Raw genomic sequence first — 18180 nt, 5'->3', positions numbered from 1 at the left:
GTGTCGACGACTCTAGGCTGTGTCGACGACTCTAGGCTGTGTCGACGACTCTAGGCTGTGTCGACGACTCTAGGCTGTGTCGACGACACTAGGCTGTGTCGACGACTCTAGGCTGTGTCACTCTGTATGCATGGAAGATAAAGGCAGGAAACCTGCTTCGTCATATTTGGGCTAACCCTTCTGCTTGGGCAGCAATGATACAAGAAATGCTGGAGAAGACACCACCTTATTTTTTTTTTCCTCCTTTGCCTTTTTAATTTAACCAGTATAGCGTGGCTCCTAAAGACTTTGATTTCTTTGTGTGACAGTCATACCTTAGGGGAAGAGCCACTGCTGTTCTTGCTTCCTCAGGCTGCTGTGCTGTTGGTACAGTATTTGTAAAGCCCATAGCTCAGGGGTTCTGTAAGTGTGTTCATGTATGTGTGGCAGTAAAGATAGGACTTGTTCAGGATATGAGGAAGTGGTGAATAATCATTGTTTAAATACTGACTTAAGTTTAATGTTGTTTTTTCTTTGTCTTCATTCTTCTTTTATTTTCTTACCCTGCCTTTCCCTTTATTTTCTCTACTATTATTAGGCAATTTTCTTCCTGCATAACTTTGCAGAGTCTGACTGAGCAGAACAGTTGAAGTTGAGAACCAGCGTACCCTTCCTTCTTCCAAGAAGGCTCCATTAACCTCTCTGAAAAGAAGTGGCTGTTGGGAAGGAGGTTGTTTGGAAAGAGAACGGGCTGCAAAATGACCATGGCCTGAGCACCTTCCCAGGTGCGATTACTTTAGAATCAGAAATTTATGGCATTCTTTGAATGTTTACATGTGTGGATATGAGGGATTGAAGATGGACAATTGTATTCCTTCTGAGTTTTTTCTCCTCGCATCTGACCTTGACTGTGAAAGGGAAGCAAGGGTTGATTTGAGAAGACTAAAAATTTGAGAGAGAAGAGTGGGTAAAAGCAGTGGCTATTCAATATTATTGTTGTGGAATGAAGTTGCAGACCAGGCACTCCTCCTTGTTTTGTTCTGCAAAGCACTTGTCTTTTCACCATTAGTTAAAGCTAATGTGGTTTTTTTTAGCCTTGCTTTTTAAAAATGACTTGGATGTAGAAAGGAATGTTGAGGCTTATAACAGTCTTTATATATACTTAAAAGATATTCAAAAGAGCAGGTTAACTATTTGGACAAGCTGGATGCGTTTTGTCATACATTAAAATCTTAACCACTGTCTTTCATCCAGAAATCCAGTATTACAGTTAGCTTGCTGTGTTTGGATACATCAAAGTTCTCTCTAGTCTTGTGGTGCTGCCTCTCAGAGCACAGCAACAGATGTTGATGGAGGAATACAGGACAGGTTTGTATATGTAGGCTTTCTTAACATCTGGTGAGTTCTGGTTCAAAATTTTCTGAATTAGAAATCCCAGTACCTTTTGTTGTGCTCTGATGCTTTCTGATTCTCCTGTAGCTTCTCCTTTTTTTTTTTTCTTGGGAAAAGCAGAATTGCATTTGGTAGCAAAGGTTACAAATTTTGTACAATGTTATGACAAAGGACCAGTGTTCTTTTCAGAATAATTCCTAATAATGTCCGAGTGGGTTTTGTTGTGGGTTTTTTGTTCCCTGGTAAGCATTGGAGTATATATTAATGGATAGTGATGTCTTCATAGTCTTTGGCATCGTGAATTGTGCAGAGAGCTGCGAAATGCTGGGTGGTCTTTGTAATGAGTCTGCTTATCATATTTTATTATCTGTTTGGAACAGCTAACAGTTAGAGCTTCAGAGGTGTGAAGCATTGCAGCATATAAATCTAAGATTTGGATCCCTTTATTCATGGTTAGGGCTTAAAATTCCCTATGCTTACCCCAGATGAATAATACCTCTACTGACATGCCTGAAGGTATGCCATCTGCGTTTGTATTACTTATTTTTACTGTTACTCTGTGTTCACCAAATAACACGGCTCTGCGTTTTTCCAGGGTAGCTGTGCAGCTACATACCTTCAGTCTGTAGGAGCTGCTAGACAGTGAACAAAATGATTTTGATGCTCTAAAGTTACTTTTGCATTTGTTGATCTGCAGAGCAAAGAGGATTGTGGCTGACCTTCTTCTAAATGTTTTTATGTAATCAGGATTTAAGCTGTTTCCTAATTTTGCCTGTTGAATGGAAATGAGGATTTAGCCTTTACCTTAGATGAGTGAATTTTGAAGCAAATCAATGTAAGAAACCTTTTGAGATGCTTAGAGCTTTAACATGATTGTGGGAAATTGTAAGAGCGTATAAATACAAACTTGGAAATTCTGGTGTGGAAAATGTTGACAAACATCACCATTAGATAAAATTTTAAGCTCCTACAAAAGCTGTTTAGTCTTTTATAACCAAAGAGCTACAGTTACTAGTTTTGCAAACAATATTGCAAAATTGAGAAATTTTCTTTCTTGTCCTTTAGTAAGCTGTAGAGAACTGACACCTTTCTCTTTACTTTTTCCAACAGAACTAACCCTTGAGTCTGCGGTTTGGTTTTGGTGCTCCAGCTATAAGCCTTATAGACACTGGTGCTTGTTTTGTCATCTCAACTGCAAATACGGTTTTACCTAAAAATAAAGAGTTTTATGCTCTGTTAATACTTAGGCAGTGATTATGCTCCAGTTCCAAGTTGACCAGTGGGGCATTGAAACAGTACCTCTTGCCTGGCATTTGTATTGCCAGTGCAGGTCAGGATGATCCCAGTCATGGCCAATATGAGGTTAAAAGTGCCTTTCATGCTTTTTGCTTAAGCTGATCTGTTTAGCCATAAAACAGTTTTCATCTTTTTCTTATTTAATCTGTATTTGCTGCCTTTTTTACAGTTTAGCTTTGTGGCTTACAATATTAGTTTATTTTTACCACAAGTGCCCTAGTCTTCCAATTTTAGGTTTTGTTTGAAAAAAAAAACAAACAAAACCCAGTGTTCGCACAGTAAGTACTTCCGACAAAGAACTGCAGAGCTATATTGTAATGCTTTTAGCTATTTATGGCTTTTGATAATGCTTACTACGATGTGAAAATGGTTTTGCACTTTGTGGTAGAGGACCATATATGAATACATTTGGGTTTGTTTCCATTTTATAGTACCAAAATGTAAAGTATATTAAAGCACAGAGGGCACAGAGATGTTACCCTGTATCTTGTGTTCCTAAAGTCTGTGCTGCCATTAGTAGTACTTTGCTGATGCATTTGAGTTATTGCCAGGCACAGCTTGCCCTTTCAGTCTTTGTGTTGCGGAATGATGAATTTTGCACACTCTCTCATAGTTTTACAGTAGCTCTTCATTTGTATGGTCAGGGAAACCTGACCTGCATTTTCCCACGTGGCTCTTTAGTTTGCAAGTATCCAGCTTGCCATGCTATTGACTTCTGTGCATCTCTAATTCTGCTCTTATGGCCATTCAAGAACTTATGAGAAAGTAATTCTGTAAAACGTGGTTTTCTGCGAAGTAGTTGATTGTACACATAAAAATGTATCTGTTCTAATGTATTTTCATAATGAATGTCCAATATGCAGAATTATCTATATTTACAAAGTCAAATAACAATAGAAGAAAAAATAATTGAAAGATGCTTACTTTTGTAGCTTCAGGGCTTTGGGAACACATTATCACAAAAGAGACAGGTAAAATATACTTTGATTTGTTCTTTTATTTGGTTGAGATATTTTTGATAGGGGAAGTTTAAAACAAACTAAACCCCTAATCTGTGCTGGCCAGAACTATTCTTATTCGGTACATATGTGCTGTTTTTTGAACTGCTTTAATGTTGCCTAGGCTTTCAACTTTTGAACGTGCTGACTTCTGTCAATTTGATGGGTAGATAGAAGTCAAAGCGATAGTAAGTTCCAAATGGTTTGCACAGAGTAATAGCTTGATAGGAGAGAAATCAAATGTGTTGCCCCGATGGGGTGTTGTGCAGTGTGAGCAGAGTTCTCAGGAAACTAGAAGTAGTGAGTTGTGGAAAAAGATGCTTTGGAGCATAGGGTGCAAATCAATAAGAAAAGGAATTCTTAGTTTTGTTCAGTTATGGTAAACTTATTTATTATTACCTTGTTTTTACTTTTACCCCATGGTCACCAAATAATGTGGCTTTACTTGTAACCTAGCATTGCTTTAGGAAAGCTGTGCAATTACTGTTTTCCTTAGTGAGAAATGTGCATCTGGATGATTTTGGAGATGCTTTGGTTATGTAGGATGCTCTTTAACACAGATGAATAAAATTCCCTCAAATTTTGGGGACAGGAATCAGATTGGATATTGAATTGAAAAAGAATGCATACAAAGAAATAGCAAATTGTGTTGAAGATGCAGAAGCTATAGATCTGTCAGGTAGTAGAGAAATTTGGAGAATATTTAGAAAGATATGCCTTCTCCACCTCTCCATGTTAGGTAGATCTGATTCTGTTTAAACAAAAGCAACAGTTTTATTTGTCTTTAGCAAAAACTCTTTTATGTCATTAGTTTGTGTGAATCAGAGATGATCCTGAGTGTAAGATAGTGCCATAAATTCCTTTGTTAGACAGGGAAAGTATTTTGTGTTACCAAGTAGATTCAGTAAGTATTTTCTTAAGTCCCTTTTATACACCTGAGGGTTTTTGCAGGTTGTGTTAGTCCATGAATTATATTGGCGAATATACAGGGTAATGATACATTGGTCGCAGGTAAGAACAGGAGAAACCTCAGCATTCTTTACCTTCATCAAAGCAGTATGATCAATATAAAATATAACGCAGGCCAATATTTTGGGGTTTTCATATAAACAAGATGTTTCTTGTATTTGGACAGGTACAGACTTCTAAATCCAGTAATAAATTAAGTTTCATTTGTCAGAATGAGGTCTAATGTAAAACCATCTTTATTCTGACAAAGTACTGAAAAAGAAGCTTAACTACTCCTACCCTCACTCCCAAAACAAAACCCAAACCCTATTGTTAGGGAGTTGTGTTGATGATACTGTGAGGCCTCTGGCTAATCTTTACAAGACTGAAATCCCTCAGTGATAAGATGCATCTGTGGATCCTGAGTGAAACAGCAGATGAAGTTGCTAAGCCACTATTCATTGTATTTGAAAAGTTGTGGCAGTCTGGTGAAGTTCCCACTGACTGGAAAAGTTAAAAAAACAACTCCCATTTTTGAAGAAAGGAAGACCCAAGACGACAGGCTGATCAGTCTTGCCTTTGTGCTCAGTAGGATTGTGGAGCAGATCCTCCTGGAAACTCTGTTGAGGCACATGGAAAATAAGGTGATAAGTGACAGCCAACATAGCTTCACTAACGGTAAATTGTGCCTGACAAATTTGATGGCCTACAATTGGGTAGAAGGGGCTACAGGGGCTACAGCACTGATGGATAAAGGAAGAGTAACTGTTCATCTACCCGGGCTAGTGCAAAGCATTCAACATTGTCCTGTATGACAGCCTTGTCTCTAACTTTGAGGCACATGGATTTGACAGATGGACCACTCAGTGGATAAGGAATTGGCTGGATGGTTGCACTCAAAGAGCTGTGATTAGTGGGTCGGTGTCCAAATGCAGACCAGTGACGAGTGGCATTCCTTGGAGATGTGGACAGTGGGACTGGTGTTGTTTAACGTCTTTGTTGGAGGCATGGACAGTGGGATTGAGGGCACCAAACTATGTGGTGTGGTCAACACACTGGAGGGAAGGGATGGCATTCAGAGAGACCTTGACAGGCTTGAGAGGTGGGCCTGTGCCTAAAATCAGGCAGTTCAACAAGGCCAAGTGCAAGGTCCTGCTCCTGGGTCGGGGCAGTACCAAACATAAGAACAGATTGCGTGGAGAATGGACTCCGAGTAGCCCGGAAGAGAAGGGCTTGGAGGTGCTGATGAATAAGTAGCTCAATGTGAGCTGGCAGCCCAAAAAGCCATCCATATCCTGGGCTGCATCTAAAGGAGTGGGACCATTGGGTCAAGGGTGGTGATTCTGCCCCTCTACTCTGCTCTCATGAGACCTCACCTGGAGTACTGCGTTTAGTTCTGGAGTTCTCAGCAAAGGAAGGACATAGATTTATTACAGCGCGTCCAGAGGGCCACTAAGATGATCAGAGGATAGGAGCACCTCCCATACGAGGACAGGCTGAGAAAGTTGGGGTTGTTCAGCCTAGAGAAGAGAAGAGAAGGCTCCAGGGAGACCTTATAGCAGCCTTCCAGTACCTGAAGGGGGCTGCAGGAAAGCTGGGGAGGGGCTCTTGATCAGGGAGTGCAATGATAGGATGAGAAGTAATGGTTTTAAGCTGAAAGAGGGGAAATTTAGGTTAGATATTAGGAAGAAATTTTTTTCTGTGAGGGAGGGTGGTGGGGCACTGGAACACATTACCTAGAGAAGTTGTGGAAGCCCCATCCCTGGAGGTGTTCAAGTGCAGGTCGGAAGAGGCTTTGAGCAGCCTGGTCTATCGGGAGGTGTCCCTGCCCATGGCAGGGGGGCTGGAACTGGATGGGTTTCAAGGTCCCTTCCAACCCAAACTATTCTCTGATTCTGTGATTTGCTTTGGAATGTTTAATAAAAAGGCAGGAGAAAATTAACTCTGTGTGCATCAGCTACTTGATAGAAGACCACAAACTTCAGTCTGGACAGTAGTGATATCTTGGTGGAATGCTACATGACCAGGGAACAGAACCAGTACAGATGCAACAGAAGGTGTAGCACTAAAATCGACTGCCAGTGCTGAGTGCCACTGCACATTTAGCCTTCTCTATAGGCTTTGGCCTGGGTGAAATCCTGAATTGATCCAGGCTGTCCAAGGCAGCATGCTATTGAAAAGCCACCATTAAATAACTCATTCTTAATGAATTTCAGAGCAGTGCAAGTATTTTATAAAATTAAAAAGATAATGCTCTTCATTTTTTTTGTTGTATGTGAGTGTGATTTGTATCCCACAACCCCTAAAACTGTCTTGCAGAGCCTTGCTGGATTAATATTTCCCTTGAGAAGACTTGGAGGGAAGAGCTAATTCCGTGTTGGTGTTGCTAACCACCTACTTGCATCTATGATGTTTTTCTGCAGTTGCTATCTGGGCAAGACTAGGACTGACTTAAAGGTCTTCTTGCCTGAGTCAGAACATCATAAAAGAGTACAGAGGAGGAGGTTCTTGACTTGCAAAGATATAAAAACCCAGACAAGCGAGTGGCTTGTGTAACTATTTTTGTTGTACTATATCTGTCATTTGAAGTTACTTGCTGTAACTTCAGCAACATACAGTGTTGCTGAGTATCTTATAAATGTGTGCTGTAATATAGATCTCGCTACTGCTTGGCTGATAGTTCTCTCCCTGTGATGGCTGGAACCTCTTAGTAAAAAGAATCATGGTTCAAAAACTCCGTTCAAGTAGCCGTAACACAGTTACATGGGCTGAAAGTTGAAGCCATAGCGACTGGAGATTATCCAGAAATCTCTAATGGCTCTTTTACTAAATGGCTGCTGTTTGATAAATTTCTTCTGTGAATTACTGAATCGGTACTGACCATCATTTGCTGGTCCTGCCAAATAGCACTGCTCAAACAGCACATGGAAACCCTGTCTCCAAGGAGATACTGCCTTTATTCAATTCTGTGAAATAAACTGCTAGTAAAATCAAGACATTAAAGTGCAACGCAAGACAGGTGCAAATTCAATCTGGTTTAGTGTTTATTTCAGTATAAGTTTTCTGATAACTTCTGCTTGATGCATGGGCTTCTGTTTAATCTGTCATGTCTGGGAAGTGCAAAACAAGTAGAAAATAATTCCAAATTGTTGGAGGACTGAAAATGTAGTTGTGCAGCAAGGTTTTGCAGTAGTTTGCCTTTTTTTGAACCAGAAAGAAAATTGAAGGAAGCTTGTTAAAAATAAAAAATGGCAAAACCTAAACCAACAGAATTATGTTACTGACCTTAGGAAAATGTTACGCTTCTGCGTGAATGTTGATATTTTTTTCTATTTATATTATTTTCCCCATGATTAGTGGAATTAATCTCACTTGTGAACAGCTGTTGAGATTATAAATCCTTCTACTCAGATTTAAAAAGCAAAAGCAAACCTAAAAGCTTCAGCTGGTAAAGCCATCGGGGGAGAAAGTAGGCAGCTTACGCAATATAAGTTGCAAATGGAGAAAATTAAGTTAAACAAAACATCTTGAGTTTGGCATATGTGTTAATTCACTGAATGGTTTTAAGTTGGTGTCCCCTTTGGAAGGGGTGGTCCTGGCGGCCCCCATCTGCAGTTTTAATGGTTGTTTGAGGTTCTTTCACCTGAGAATAGTGAGAGAATGGAGTTCAGACTTCATAGACCCAGTACACAGCACTGTATTGTCTTGTTAAGCACTGGGGGCATCTCTTAGATGTGTTGCTTAGTTCAGGTAATCAAATATTTCATGGTGGATTGTGTTACAGCAGAGGTTCTGATGCATTTGGATAAAACTATCCCCCACAGTATGAAGCTGTACAGCTTAGTTCGTGAAACTATCATATTGGGGTTTACTTGAGTCTTTCTACTACTTAAAAATGATCCTTTTCAGAGTGACTGCCTGATGAATGAGGGTAGCATATCATGAAGTGTCTGCCCTGCCCTGTGTGCCCTGTCCTGCCCTGCTCAACAGGAGGCAGAGCTGCTCATGGCTCAGTCCTTAGGCTGGTGATGTGAGGCAGGTCTGCATTGGTGATGGTTTACCTTAAATGCCATTCTGGGAATGTTAGTGCTATCTTGACTCATGAGTCGGAGTTCTGGGCTTTGCAGTGCAGGGAAGAAAACAGTGTGTTTTGCTTAGCTTAATCTGTAGTTATTTAGGTGAGTAGCTCTAGCTGTACGTCACTTGCAACTTAGTATTGTGAAAGTGCTGTCCCAGTTTAAGCTCTCTTGTCAAAGGCTTTTGGCTTGGACAGATGTCGCACAGTTCAGTTCCACAGTTTTGACTGCTGACTTTGCTGAAGGACCCTCTTTTTATTTCACTCGCTATTATTTGCAGTGGTCTGTGGGACACCCGAGCTTATCCCAGTGTGCGGCTACAGTGGCTGAGCATATCTTCTCCTTCCATGGGTTTCCTCTGAAATATCTGTCTCCGTGAGCTGTAGGTCTGTTAAGTGAGAGTGCAGGGACAACCTGTTCGGTACTGGTAGTGCCGTCTGTGTTGGCATCCAGCGCAGAGCAGAGGGAGGAAACGATTGTGATTTAAATACCAAAGGGATGAAAAACAGAAAGGAAGAAGATGCTAGGCTGGGAGACAGAGGGCTGGGCACTCCGAGGGGAGGAAGGAAACGCTGTAAGAGCCAGAAACTCGTTAGAAGAGGGAAAGAAAAGGGAGGGAACAGGACAGAGAAAGGTGGGAGGGGTTGATTTGTAAGCAGCAAGTGGGAATGAGTAACAAAAGGAGGTTCTGAGGATAGGAAAAATGCAGATAATTTGTTTTTCAAAGTCCTAAATGGCTTGCACCATTCTTCTATAAGAGTACTGCTACTTAATACTGCTGAGATTTTGTTGCAGATGCTTGCAGTGGAAGGTTGTTTTTTTCTTCCACGAATATCATTATCTGACTCATTGGCTATCTAGATCTTGAATTACTTGACTCTGAACAAGAATATTTTATCTATGCTTTGGTTTGTCTCTATTTTATCAGCTGCTGCACCTTTGATGATAGATTTCCTGTGCCCTTCTTCAAATGCCTTTGATGTTTCCAAGAGGTACCATCTTTCTGTAAGTGGAGATCTTTTCTAAGAACATAAAATTCATAATATGAATTAGTTGAAAGCATTAATAAGAATGTGGGTGTGCAGAGAAGTCTGGTTTAAAAACTGGATAGTTTTAGTGCATAATGTGGTTTTCATGATTCATAATTGAGCATAATATGATCGATGCTCAAGGGAAGCTCGTTTTTTGCCTTTGGTCATTTGAAATGAACAGTATACCTCTATTATAAGCTTAGAGATGAGTACTGCTTTTAATATCACTGTCTGTCAACATTTGTGAAAAACAAGTCTCTGGAGATTTCAGAATGTTTTATTTAATGATGAGAATAGTAAATTGTTCTGTCTAGTGTCTGGATGAGCTGTCTTATATCAAAACATTATTAATTGATTTTTATACTTTACAGCTGTGTTTTGGGAATAAGTACTGGAATGAAAGCCAGAACCTCCCCTCTGGATTGTAAGAACCCTATTGGAAAAGAATTAAGGGATTGGTTTATTTCTCTGGTTTAGAAATTTTGAGCAAGAGGGAAAGAGAGGGGCTTGGGCTGCCTGCTTAACATTGTTTGCCAGCAGTCTCAGAACTAGTTAGATCATCACAGGAGTACAGCTACCCAGATCCATGCAAAAAATATCTAGATGTATGAAGATGAACATAGGCCATGAGTGAGACTTAATTTGTGTTTAGATCTATTATTAACATTGAGTTGTGGAAATAGAGCTTTACTGGGGTTGCTGAAGAATGGTGCATTCTTTAGATATGAATACTGTGAAGGCCAGTCTTCAAAGCTTCTCTCTTGTAGAAATACTGATTTTTTTTTTTTTTTTTTTTTTTTTTACACTCTGGGTACATTATGTGTAAATCTATAAATCCATTATGTTTTGTCTAAAGCTTGTTCTGAAACTCATAGTGTAAGGTCAGCAGTAGTCAGTGGCTACTGAGATTTTTTTTTTGCAGTATGTAGTACAGTATGGATAAAGGACTATGCATGCTTACAACAAAGCTTACTTCATCTTGAGTAAGAGGAATTGTGGGAGTGTTTGCTTCTCCCCAATTTAGAATCATACATTTTCAGGGAAACAGCTTAACCATTAGCTGTGCAATAGGAACTTGTGGGCTAAGTTGACCCTTAGATGTGTTTTACCTTCACAAGGACATACTGTAATGCAAGGTGATTTCAGTTTAGTTGAGCCATGTTCTATATACATGCATTATATTTTGTTTTCTCCACTAGCTTGGAAGGCATACACGTTCTTAAAATATTTAAGGTATAGTAAATTTTATTGAAAATGTCTGTAAACTTAAATTATGGTTGATGGTCTTGCAGTACAGTTAAGCGCTAGTCTGAAAGATTGATGTCCTTTTCTGTTCTTCTTCCTAGTCTGACACTTACCATAACTTGATCTGCTGCATCATCTCAGCAAAAAAAGGCGCTGGTTTAGGGTTTGCTACTGGGTTTGTTTTCTACTAATTTGGAAGCCGAATGTCTTTTTATTATGAGATGATGATTGTAGGCCAGAAATAGAGAAAGGAAGAATGGAGGAAATGGGAGGATCAGTCTCCCTGTTCCTGTCAGCGGCAGGCCATCAACTGGACTGAAGCCATAACGTTAAGCTGCAGTCTCAGACTTGGTGTGAGTACTCAGTTCAGTCCTTGCAGGCCTCCTAGATGTCAGTATCTGTTTCGTCCCTAACACAGATTGGATAGATCAATGAGGTGGCATTTAGACAGCTCAAGACTATATAGACACATAAAATTGACATTGTTTTGCATTGCAGAGAGAGGTGAAAGTCCAAGAGAATACAGCTCTATATTTTCCCACTGTAAAGTAATTCTCAGAAATCCTGTGCTGCAGCATGTTTTAGGAGACTGTTAAGGTGAAACACTGAATTCTCTGGAATCGTGGCTATTAAAAGCTAAGACTGTGTGTAGTACAGTCTTAGTACAATTTTTTTTCCTTTTGTGTGTGTGTGTTGTTGTGTAGGTATCTCACATTGCTCCAGCTGTTATGTGCTCATGGAAGAGTCTTACTGTTAGGACCTCATTGTGGTCTCTTAAAAATAATACTGTGTTCATCTAATAAAACAGCAACTCCTTTATGAAATAAGTCTACTGAAAGCATCCAGCATGCACTGGTAAAGGGATTTTCTCTTCTTTCCTCTTCAGCCCTTAGTTTTCTCCTTCTACAACCTAGAAAAAAGATGCTGAGCTGAGGGGAGCAGGACACAAGTAGGACCAAAGTTTAGAAGGGAGGAGTTCAGTTAGAGAGAGCCAGAGCTGCTTCAGCTGAAGTTACGGGAATTGGGATGGAAGAGAGAAGGAATGCAGAAGGCTGTTTAGCTTGTTAAATGAGGCAGAGGTGGAGGGAGGGGATTGGATATCTGGGGCTTCCAGAGGTCTGGGGCAAGCCATGTGCTGTGGTGTGAGAGGAAAGACAGATCTGAACGTGAACGTCTTGGGAACTGCAGTGGTAATGGATTGATGTGCTGCTTCTTGGGTTGAAGCATCTGTGGCTGTGTACTCTGGTTTTTTTCCTAACCTTCACTAACAAATTCTACCCAGTTGTGTTTTTGTACATGTGATAATGTTTGGAAAGAATTGTGTGAATGAGTTTTTCTTTAACTGAATGATTAGTGGCTGTTTTCTATACTAAGATTCATGTAGAAGAAGAGTGAGATAGTTTTTGTTTATCTTGTACTAAAAATGGGTCCTTGTATTATCTGTTAGCAGGAAACATTTTCATCTACTATAGTGTAAATAACAAAAATAATTAAACTGAACGTTGTGTGCAGGACCCATAGTTGAAAACTGTATCCAAGAGACCTAGAGTATAGTTCAGGAATGGGACTCCCTGGAGTATAGTTCAGGAGAGGGAGTTCACCTATGATTATGAAAGCAGATGTATGAATTTAGTAGTCGTAGTAGTGGTACCATAAAAATGCCAGTCATGACCTCTATTGCTTTCTACATAATTCAGATTTTAAAATTAGCATCAGGCTTTTTGGTATACGGAATGAATTACTAATATAGATGGCTAACTGCATAAACCTCTCAGTGGTAAAACCAGCAAACAATAGTGATATTATTGAAGCCTCCAACATGGCAACCTTTGACCTTTTGTCCCCTAAAAAAAAAATCAAACCACGAAAACCCACCCCTAGCCAGTAGTGACGTAAAAAAGGATGAAGCCTTAGTTACTGACTTGATTGCTCATATTTTATATAAAAGGGTTTCATAGTATTTCAAGTTATTTGGCTTTCAGATGTGAAAGTATAGGAATAATTGATGTGAAGGAACTTGGACTAGGAGAGGATTTGATAACATTTAATTTCAGTGCATTCAACAAACTGCAGAGCTTCCTTGTTGTTCCACTTGCTTTATGTAAACATTCTGTACTTGTACCAAAACTATTTTGGCTTCACGAGTATAATTGTCTTACCTGCATTTTCATCCAAGCACCCAGCAGCACTTTTAGTTTTCAAAAAATGAACTAAATGGAAAAGTTCAGACTGCTGAACTTAAAGATATCACAGGTGTGACTAGGGAAACAGCCACAAAGATCTCAAAGTGTGGAGTAACAAGAGAATGCCTAATGTGCTGTCTTGTTTTGGTTTAAAATAACTGCAAATTATTTGATGGGGTAGCAATGAGCTTAGCTAGAGAATCGCGAAGAGAAGCAAGGGCATCCAACAGGTCATCAGTTGGATGGGTTACACCTGAAAGTTCACTTGCAAAGAAATTATTAAAGAAAATCTATTGCTTTTGTATAGTTTACCAGTGTTTGTTCTCAAGTTGTGGCACCTGAACCAGCAGCAGAATTTAGAGCCTATTAGTTATCTGTGGACTGAGGTATTTTTTGTAACCATGGAACTGATCAATAGGATAGAAATAATTCAGTATGTCTTACAAAATGCTGAGCAAAATAATAAGAACAAAAGACATTAGAAAACCTGAAGATCAACTTAGAAGCATCTGATAGCATCCTTGATGGTCCCCAGACTAGGCAGGGTGACAACTCTCTGACTTGTCATCGGTGAGACTGCTCCCATTTAACTTTAGTCATCAACTTTCTTCCTTGTTTATATTTTTGTATCATACTGTGTAGAGCTCTTGTTGCTTGTGCTCGTGGTGCTCTCGTTGCAGAAGATGTGGAGGGTTGTGCATGTTCCCCTCCTGCCCCAAGCGACTGCATCACTGGTGATTTTCAGAGCTCTGCCCTTGGATGTGTGTCTGATTAATGAGGCCAAGGGTGTTGCGTTGAGGCTTTGTGGAAGAATTAAGTTGAAAGAGGGCAGGCAGTTTTTCACGAGCTGGTGCTGACTACCCATTTTCTCCCAGAATCTTTGTGGTGGGGAGAGACCTCACCTTCTGAAGTCTGATAGCAAAAGTTTTTCAGAAATGGAGAGGCTGAAGAGCAAGTTCTTAAGAGTCCTGAGAAGACTTCTCTTTTTGCTATGCTCATGTACACGTTAACGGAAAGTGGCTTGCATAGAACAATACAGGAGAGGTTTTTCTCTTAAAATATTAGTGTGAGTCACAGAAATTGGTAATTCTGCTTCCCAGTTAGTGTTAGCTGGGACATCAAGTATGTTAACACTACTTAATATTGCTGTGTGTTTAAGAATATGTGAACAAATGTATTCCAGTGGAGATTTATTCATAGATGTAGGAATTAGAAGGTTTTGCTGTAAACAATAATATGCAGATATCAGTCTGAAACAGCAGTCAGTTAAAAATCGCTACTGTGAAGTTTATAAAAATAATTTTTTTCCTAGTCAGACTCCTGTTGAGTTTTGAAACTTTTATGGCGTGGATCTGCTTTACCTGTCATTAAATTTTCAATGCTCACAGCCGTGTTCAATATTTACAGATGTTGAGTATGATAGGTTTATATCAGACCCTCAAAGCAAGGTTCAGTAAGAATATTTGTGCCTCAAGTGCTTCCTTGACGCTTAGCGTCAGCATTTTAAATTGTTAAGAGAAATGAAAGCAGTTTCAGCATTGTATTATGACAGTCAAGCTAACAGTGATTCTAAGTGTCACTGAGTATAATAAAATACTCCTGTTGTGTGGATAGCTTCATTTTTTTTAATTATTGTAAAATATTTTTGTCTTTATAAAGATATGCTGGTTGTCAGTGTCTTTCGGATTTCCTGCCAGGGTATCACCATAGCTCTTTTCATGTGTGCACATTAAAAGTTACTGTACCCATGGGGACACTAAGAACTCTGTTTTAAATTTTAATGGGTATAAACGTACTCGTGAATTGCTGCCTACTTAAAATAGTCAGTGCAATAAAATGTAGGCTAAGTTGGAAATGTGGACTTAATTCACCTGGACATCCAGTCACAATATTTATATTTATATTTTACTGTGCTGTAAAATGCATGTAAAATTTACCTCTTGCTGCTAATACAAATTTGAAAAACAGTAAGTTTGAAAACCCTTGTTATGGGCTGAGAATGTGATCTGTTGTCTGAGAAGTGCCTGGGTTCAAGGGAAGTCTCTTGGTTTTCGTACAATTCTCTGCATCAAACTGCCTGAAATGTGCATTCATAGCTTTTGCTTTTCCACAACCCTTCCCTTGTTATGAGTTTTGGTAATGTTTTCTCTTACGGATGCTTTAAGCTTATTTTCTTCACAATGAGTTTAAAAACAAACTGCTTGAAGAACAAAGAATTATTTTCATAATTTCTGAAATGAAGTATTATCAGACTTGTTTTTCTAATATCATCCAATAATTCAGTACTTTATACAGGTATATTTAGATTGATGCAGAAGTCTGTGGACAGCCAGTTGGTTTCTATGGAGTATTTTCTTCAACTCGTAGAGGTGCACAGTTAATTGTGTGTACATGCTGTGAAACTTCAAATTATAAATACACTGTAGAAAATACGTAGGAATATCTAGTGTCTTTTTCCTACAGTTTAGAAAAGATGAGCTCAACCCTGAAGTAAAAATATTCCTGCTAAATAAGATAAATTGAAAAATGGACTTAACCTTACGTAAGAGCATTCATGCACAGAGATGACATTGTTTTAACTGAGTTACAGCATGACTTCATATATTCAATTGCTGTCATTTGTGCATATTGAACTTGCTTTCCCCTCAAGGTACTTCTGGATAAGCATTCGATTTGTTTTTTCTGTGTCAGTTTTTCCATGTTTAAGAATATCTTTGGATACTTTTCAATTAATGACATTAAATAATGGAGTCAAGCTAAATATAATTATTTCTGCTCTGTTCCTCCCCCTGCACGTACCCCCTTAGCACATGAGTATACAAAGGGGATACTTAATGTGCTGAGTGATGAATTTCTGTTAGATTTGGGGGCTTTTAACTTCTATATACAGTACAAAAGTTACTCTTCAGTGGTAAATGATTGTGTGAAGTGTGCTTTTTAACTGGCACTTAAGTAAGCTACCAGCCCTGACACAGAATTTGTAGCTCTGGTAGGTGTGTCAGGTAACCAAATGATGGAGAGTTTGACTCAAACCAGTCACATCTAATGTTTTTCAATGAGTAAGTACACTTGTGATAAGTGATAGCCCTACAAAAGGTGAGTGCTTCACAACTGGTTATATTAGTAGATTTTAAATATCAGGGGAATAAAGCTTGACAAAGTAAATGGGTGCTACAGTAGTCTGAAAAGAAAAACTGCAGTGAATAAAACTTCAAGTAGTATATTTCAATGGTTTATTAGTATATAGTTTTAAAACTATGTATCTAAAATCAGTTCAAAGATTGTTGTGAAAATTAATTAAAAAAAATTGAATTACTTACTAGAATGGCTTGGCCCACCCCTCCTGCCCTGATTTGCTGAAATTTTTATGAACTAATATATACAGAAAGTTGCAAGCGATTTTCCTGTGATGCAGGTTAATGATATCCGTGTTTCCAGGAGGGAAGGGGTGGTGAGCATGACAGTAGTCTTCTCTGTGTTTTGGAGATCTGCAGCATAGGAACATTTTTGAGATTTGGAGAGAAGCTTTGATTTTGAGAATTATCTGGAAATTCTCTAGGTGCAAGAAATCAGCTTATCTCTCTGGTTTACTTAGAGAAAATTAAGATTCATATTGAATGCTCAAAGTACTTCATTCTCCTTGGCAATGGTTTCATAAAATGGTACTGGCCATAGAAGAGGTGATTTGCTGGCATGTACTGCAAGGAAGCTCTCGTTTTGACTAGCTTTTTACTATTGCTGGTACCAGATGAATGCTGCTTCCACGTTAGGATGTAGAGCATCTTCATGGAGCATGCCCTAGTAACCATCCTCCTTGTCGATTTGGTCTCCTTCAGGTGACTTAATTGAAGAGCTCGTGTATTAGCTCATTCCCTATGACTGTTTGAGTGAGAAGAACAATTTTTATTTATTTTGTTATTGTAATAATATTTCCTGGCAAATTACTGAGGTTGGTATGAACATTTTCAGATCATAAGGTCATCAGAAGCTCCATGACTCATGAACATTTAACTTTTCATCCATTTTAATTTTAGAGTTTTTTTTCCAACAGAATATTAAAAGAATATCCATACAGGTGCATACCACTAGAAGTGCCCTTTTTACCAGTAAAGCTTGAAAGATTTCTTGAAGAATGAGAGACAGAGGTGGTTATAGAACATCATCTAAACTGTCACTGCTCAACTCAATCGTTTCTCTCAGTACAAGTGGCCGCACATTTAAATACAGACATTTTCTTACCCTCAGTTGGAAAATGTCAGTGTGCACCAGCTCAAAACACTTTCTGTGAAGCAATTTTTAGCTAATAGCACCATCCCTATGCTTGAGCAGCCATCCTGTTTGCCAGATGTGGCTCCCTCTTCACAAAGATCAAGTCAATGCTCAAAGGAACCTTTTTTTTGTTGGTAGAAGATGTGAAAGGAAAAAAGACAGATCCTCAACAGCCTTTCAGAAAATGATCTGCGAAATTGCTTTGAATGTTGGCACCATCGTATGCAGCTGTGTGGCAACTCAGAAGGGAACTGTTTTGAAGGTGATGGTAGTTGATTTTCTTAATTTGTCAAGTAGAGAGTTACAGGCGCAGTCTTGGGATTTTTTGTGTCAGACCTCCTAAGTTACTACTGCTTTGTTGGTTTGCACCTGTCTCTGTCAGATTCTCTTCTTAAGTGTTTAATAATTTCAAGCTGTATTGTCCATCTACTCTGCTAGATTTAGGAGTGCAGCTTTTCACAGTACCTGTATGTTTTCATCCAGCACTTAAAACATACAGGGAAAGTATACCTTCTTATGCTTTGTATTTCCTCTGCCTGTGTGTTTTGTATCTTTTACTGGTGTGTGATGACCTCACCAGAAGTTTTTACTGAAAATGGCCTCTAGCTTTTATCTGTACATGCTGACTTCTTCCACTTCTACAAATTTCGCTGTACAGCTGGAGTAGCTGTGCTTCACTAGTTTAACATGAAAAAGGATTAATTTATTAGCTTTATCATCCCTTTGTTTCTAGATTTAAGTTGTATTTGCATCTGGTAGAGTT

At 39.1% G+C, this 18180-nt stretch overlaps 1 protein-coding gene across 8 annotated transcripts in view; it reads left to right on the top strand.

The window, feature by feature from the left end:
* The window catches only part of SIPA1L1 (signal induced proliferation associated 1 like 1), a 214772-nt gene that overhangs the window by 78249 nt on the left and 118343 nt on the right, over positions 1-18180 (top strand). For 5 of the 8 annotated variants that reach the window (XM_054067203.1, XM_054067208.1, XM_054067207.1 and 2 more), the window contains one exon: positions 9618-9694. The exons of 2 other annotated variants lie outside the window; for them this stretch is intronic. The gene's annotated coding sequence lies outside the window, so the exon portion shown is untranslated. Of the gene's footprint in view, positions 1-577; positions 765-9617; positions 9695-18180 lie in introns of all 8 variants that reach the window. One more of the 8 variants, XM_054067202.1, reaches the window with a different exon arrangement.

This window comes from Cuculus canorus, chromosome 5 (assembly GCF_017976375.1).
Source record: "Cuculus canorus isolate bCucCan1 chromosome 5, bCucCan1.pri, whole genome shotgun sequence".
NCBI classification, from domain to species: domain Eukaryota; kingdom Metazoa; phylum Chordata; class Aves; order Cuculiformes; family Cuculidae; genus Cuculus; species Cuculus canorus.
This window is presented reverse-complemented; position numbering and strand designations above follow the sequence as displayed.